The following is a 6,484-nucleotide window of genomic DNA, read 5'->3' on the forward strand; positions in this document are numbered from 1 at the left end:
TTTGTCGTGGCACTTGTTGATATACTGCTTAGATGTTTCTTTTCTCCTACTAATCATATTGCCTCAAGTAAATATTTTGCTCAGACCCTTTAAAAATGTTTCCGCATCTATGTCGGATATGAAAAGAAATACAGAAATAATTTTGTTTAGTAACTTGACCATCATGCCATAGAATTATGCATTACAATGCATGAAAGAATGAAAGATCATATTCATGAACATGATTTTACATCTTTTTTGCATACACAAGAGATATAACAATCTAATGAAGCACAACATATTGAAGCATTTTTACTCCAATACTCAATAGCACATACCAAGATGGATGCTAAAAAATGAAATTTAACCATTTAAACATCACCATAGTTAGGTAACAAGATCAAGATCAAGAGGGCAAGCCAAAACTGGTGTAGAACTCCAGAATACCTACTTCAAGATAGTTTTTGAAGTACATAGATTATTCAGCTAAAAGAATCTTTCCATCTAATTTTGGATAAAAGTAGTCCTTTCCAAAACTAAATTGGTAGGAATATTGAATAGACCAAATGACTAACCTAAATTTCCTTTCGCGACTCAATGTATCAATCACCAGAGAAATCTTAAAGCACCATTTCACTTTGAAGGCATGAAAAAACTGAAAGTAAAGAGCGAGCGTAAACAGTACTAATACAATAAGGCGAAGATGTTATTTCTAATATAGCTCAACTCAGAGGGGATGATGCACCTCTTTGCAATAATCACAATCCGATTTTCTTCTCCACCTTCTGAATTTGGTTAAGGAAAATCCCACTCATCTGTATAGACGAAAGAAAGAAGGAAGGAAACATATGTTAAAAGCTAACATAAAACTAAGCAAATAGAAGTTAGGAGAAGCATCTAGAGACACTGCAAGCAGCAGTGTATTTTAGGAAAGCAGCAGCGAAGAATCCATAGACACTGCTAATCCCTGTATTTTAGGAAAGGGAAAGGTACTCTCGTAAGAACGTGAAATTTGCAGCATATTCATCGTTCAATGATAACACTAACATTCAGAATGATCAAATGTGAAGAGTGAGGAAGAAAATTATTTCAACACACAAATACCCGAGACAACCTTTTCTCTTTTTCCAAGCTATTGATGCCATAGCAGAAATGAATTAAATGACTACCTAGAAAACATTCTCGAGCCAGAGCAGAAGAATCTACTCATCGGCAACACCTCAAAGGCATAGCTGACCCCATCTAACAGTCTGCACTAATAAGATATAAGATAAAATAAAAATAGATCAGATTGGATCATCACCGAATCAAGTTCGATCTTTAAGGTTTTTAGCATTGAACTCGTACAAATAATATTATGGATTTAGATGTAATATTAGTTGAAATTATAGCCGGTTTACAAATATTTCATGTATAGACCACATTGAAAGAACTTGAGATGAACCCATTGCCAAAGAGCTACATCTGTCAATGCTCATCGCTACATATGAGATTATAAAGTGACTTATGAAGTCACCATCTTGGTGCACAATAATCAGACAATCACAGTAGATACAAAAGTACAACAAAAGCCTGAAATGTTAAGTCTTGCGCATTTACAGAGACTTCTTAGAGGCGCCCGTAAAATTCTAAGGTGTAACTAATTTTCACATTCAAAGAAAGAACTCAAAATTATGAGCATAGTTGAGAAAGAACTCGAAATTATGAACATAGTTGAGGGCACTATAATTTTCAGCAAAACACACTCCCCATGGAAGTCTACTATCTCCCTGCGAATCTTAATGATCTTATTATTACGATCCTTCGCCTTTGCAACTCTATCTTGCAACTCCCATTACCAATTCACAAAACATGTCAAATACAAGATCAAAATTTAACAAGATCTTGCAGAATCATTCTTTATTTTTAAGAAGTAACGATCTTTCTCCTCCTTATCGGAAACAAGTAGATGCATAACCAATAGATAATATGAAATACATATGTGGCCAATGATTTCTTTGTATCCCAACACAACTAAAAACAACAATTACAATCAAAAGTTAAAGTGGGTACCTCGAACATTAGACTTCCTAATACCCAACTCCTCTTTCGTGTATAGAGTAAACCCATCTATCTTTTTCTTCCTCAATCGATGCGGTGGCTTTAATAAAACTCCATCTTTCGAAATCCACCTATTTTTTCAACTATTTCAGCTCTGTAAGGGCTATTCCACTTGATTATTTTTATTTTCTGAGTTCTTCCCTTTTCCAGCTACAATTCCTTTGATTTCATTGTCAGAATTTTTGAATTCAGAGAAGAAATGAAAAGTAGATTTTCCATTTCTCCAGAGTATAACTACTGCTAGTCTTGCACGGGTGAAAATACAACATACAAGGAAGAATTCAAGGAAGGACTAAGGAAGGGTAATTTGGTAAACAAACATACTTTTATAAAAATTATATAAATATATATTATCTTTAATATATCAAACCAAAGATTACGTAAAAGATAATGTATGTATAAATAATACCAGCATTATTAATACTTACATTAATAATACAAGCATTACTAATACACCTTATTCAGCATTATTCTTATACACTTTACCAAACGACCCGTTAAAAAGACAAATATGGCATGTACCTTTCCATTTTTTTGTAAAAGCTTTTTTTGAATTTTTCCTTTTAATTAAATCTAGACAATTGAAAATAGTAAAAAAGGGGACAATAAAAGCCAAGTAAAGTGTTGATAAAATTTTGTCTATTCAAATGGATTAATATTGATGAACATTGATAAACAGTATTTAATATTGATGAACATTGATAAACAGTATCCCTAAGTGAAGTTTGAGTTTTAGCTATTCATAAAAAATAATATTAATTTTCGAAGAAAACGTGGAGATTGTAACGCTTGTTATTTTAAATAAATATTACTGGGAAAGTAAATAATTAGTCCAATATTAATATTGTTAAAGTTCCTTTTATTTAAAGAAGAAATCCTTTTAACTAGTCATGCGAGAATTGCGAAAAAAGGCAAGGACATTAATTTTATTTCGATGGAAAATTGCAAACTCTTAATCAATAAAAACACAATAAACAACAAAATTCCAATAACCAATCATAACTAATTACTGTTTCGAGTCTTCAAAAAAAATAACAACATAGCACGGATATTAAACAAAGAAAAGAGACTAAGAGATACTAGACTCCTAACGGGCTTGAGTTTTCAAGAATACGCAATACCGAAGGTCTGCGATTCTAGTAGCGATTAACTCGATGTTGGGTCAAAATGAGTTCCGTTGGAACTCCAACTCCCGCGTTCACATAAAAAGATAAAAGGAAATAAGGATTAGTAACTAATTTAAGTGATATAAACGAGTAATGAAAATAATGCAATCGGTGACCTGGTTGTGCAGTCCAAAGTAAATAAGATTGAATATGAACTCAAACAAATTTTCATCCAACTGGAGCGATCATGCACATAAAAACCAACAGTCCTCCCATGTTTCAAACTATCCAGCCAAAGTTATCATTTTTACCCAAGGGTAATTAAGAGCAGCTCCCAATTTAAAAAAATTTCTTTCAAAGTGCAGGAATATGACAATGTAAATTAATCCAATCAAACCTCTATCTATATTCACGAAACCAACTTCCAACACTCACTAATGGGGGCTTTACGTTCGTACGAGGTGAGGGAAGGACACGTCCCCCCCAGAATGTTTCCCGTGACATTGTCAACAAATGACAATCTCTCTTCCACCGCAACCCGTCACACAATAAAAAATGTTTGAAGTCCTTGTCTCCGAACACTCCCAACGACATTTCAATCATTCCATCCGGATCTTGATACAATTTCAGCGGACTTCATTACGATTATGGAAAAGGGAATTTGAAGGAACGTTACATTTCTTTTTAAAAGAAGAAGATCCAAAAAAAGAAAAATTGAAAAACGACATTAAATTTTACTGCAGCCCGAGCCCGAAACAAAGAACACCAACACTAATATGATTTTGAATCAAAAATAACATAATCGCGTATTTACTGATCCAATACAACATAAAAAAATTCAGAATTAAAATCCATATCCATCCATCGAGTAACAATTTAATCAATACAAAATTTAAACCACATCATGCCTATTGAGTGTGAACAAATAGCAACAAAATCAAACCGATTGAAACCCGCACAGGGCCACACGTTCATATACCCATCATTTTGCGATCTGTGAAATAATATTTTCAAAATCAAAACTGATTTATCCATGCAGTCCAAAAAATGTAACGACACTAAAAAAAGTGACGAAGAGAAAAAGTCGACAAAGAAATGAGAAGGGGTGAATTCGCACCTTTCCTGGTGCAGCAAACTTGGGCTAGACGTCAAGGTTTTTCCTGCCGCTATTCACTCAACCACGGGACTTGAAGGTTGGACTAGAAATTATAAAACAAAGCCAACGATACCAGTAACTTGAAAATTTCCTTTCTTTTCCTCACAAATTTCTGCCCGTTTTCTCCTCAATCACTTGCTTTTTCTCGCTGATTTTTTCTTGTTTTCCTATGATCTGAAAAAAACTCTCACTAATTTTTTTTGCTTCTCTCTAATCTTGAACCTTGTCCTCCATAGGGGTGAAAACACCATATTTATAGGTGCCAAATCCAGACTTCAAAGACCGGATTTGCAACTTCGAAATTAAAAAAAAAAAAAAAAAAAAACGTGAAGGAGGGAGGACGAAATTTGAATTCAAATTACAAAAAAAAAGATCTCCAAATCTCAGCTCTTTCCAAGCCATTAATGGAGGATTTGAAATCAACAATAGTTTGTTATACCGATTTGGGACTGTTTTTGCTGATTTCTTTGGAGTCACGGGTTAAGCCATGAGAAAAATAGGCCGATTCTTGAGTAGGGCGGCAGACGGCGGCCCGCTACGGGGCTTAGGGGGTTTCTCGTTTGGGGGAGAAAAATGAGGAAGGAGAAGAAAGAGAATGGTGGGTCGCTGGTTTTTCATGGCGTATTGGGAAAAATGGAGAGCGATGAAAGGAAAGATGGGGACTTATCGGTGACTGCTCACTGTAAAAGTTGTGCGTGTATTTAATTTTTGGCAAAATCACAGCGTTATTTTTCACTTTAGTTATCTTAAGTGGATATTATTTTATTTTTACATCTCAAGTAGTCATAAAGTATTGCATTTTAGTACATTTTGCTGAGTTAATCAGGTGCATGTATTACACCTCCATAAAAGCGCATAAAAGCTATTTTTTGACTGATGTGGTGCCTAATTTGGCCCACCAATAATATATTAACTCATTTTCACTAATTTATACCTTTTTTTTTATTTTCATCCATCATTTTTATCAATTTTAAGCTTATTTAATGGTAAAAATTATTGTAAGAGATTTAAAAATTAAATACATATTTAGAAGTTTGTCTTGCCAAAAATAATATATTAACTCAACGCCCATTAATTTATACTTCTTTCACATTTTTATCCATTATTTTTATCAATCTTAATTTATTTAATGGTAAGAATTATTGAGAGAAATTTATATACGCATTTAAAGGTTCGTAAAAATTAAATAATAGGCACCTTTTTTTAATCATTAAGGACAAAATTGATGAAGAAAAGTAAAAAATAAGTCACATCAACAAAGAAAAACTAAAAATCAAACAAAATTGATGAAGAAAAATTGAAAAATAAAGCTAAATCAATGAAGAAAAAATTGAATTTAAACAAAATCAATAAAAAAATTAAAATCGAAACATAAAAACCAAGAAAATTCAGTGAAGAAAAATTAAAAATCGAAGCAAAATTGATGAAAGGAATTAAAAAATAAAGCTAAATCTGAGAAGAAAAATTTTAATAAAAAAAATTAATTAAAATACAAAAAATTGAAGCAAAATAGATGGAGCAAATATGAAAAAAAATGAAGCTAAATTCATGAAGAAAATATAAAAATCAACTAAAATCAGTGAAGAAAAAATTAAAAATCGAAATAAAATCGATGAAAAAATATTAAAGATGACTGAGGTGCGGGGGTGGGGAGGGGGTGTGGGGTCTTTGAAGAAAACAAAGAGGGGAAGAAGAATGGCGGGGTAAGTGGGGTGTTTGAAGAAAATATTAGCGGGGTGCGTGGGGTGGGGGTGAAGGGTGAAGGGTGGGTGGGGTGTTTTAAGAAGAAGATTGGTGGGGTGGGGGTGTGTGGGTGGACTGGTGGGGTAGGTGGGGTGAGGGTGGCGGGTGGGTGGGTGGGGTATTTGAAGAAAAAGATTGGTGGGGTGAGTAGGTTAGGGGGAGGGGGTATTTTTTATTTAAATTAATTATTTATAAATTATTTGGGTATTTTTATTCAAAATTAACTATTTATAAATTATTTGGACAAAAATGATACGTGTCCACATTTTATCCGTCACTTTCCACCTCAGCAGAAAGTGTATTTCGCGCACTAAAATTATTTTACTGATTCAGCAAAACGTGTCAAAGTGACACACTTGAAGGCCGTTTGAGCTGCCAAAATGGAACACTGTCCACTTGA

General features: G+C 33.4%; 1 long non-coding RNA gene across 1 annotated transcript; it reads right to left on the bottom strand.

Moving 5' to 3' along the window:
- Positions 1–392: 392 nt before the first annotated feature.
- On the bottom strand, positions 393–5,075 carry LOC124889521. Its single transcript, XR_007048575.1, has 2 exons — positions 4,303–5,075; positions 393–4,179 (listed from the first exon to the last, which is right to left on the bottom strand). It is a non-coding gene; the product is annotated as an uncharacterized LOC124889521 (long non-coding RNA).
- Positions 5,076–6,484: the final 1,409 nt, after the last annotated feature.

The sequence above is a fragment of the Capsicum annuum genome, chromosome 12, assembly GCF_002878395.1.
Source record: "Capsicum annuum cultivar UCD-10X-F1 chromosome 12, UCD10Xv1.1, whole genome shotgun sequence".
Taxonomy (NCBI): domain Eukaryota; kingdom Viridiplantae; phylum Streptophyta; class Magnoliopsida; order Solanales; family Solanaceae; genus Capsicum; species Capsicum annuum.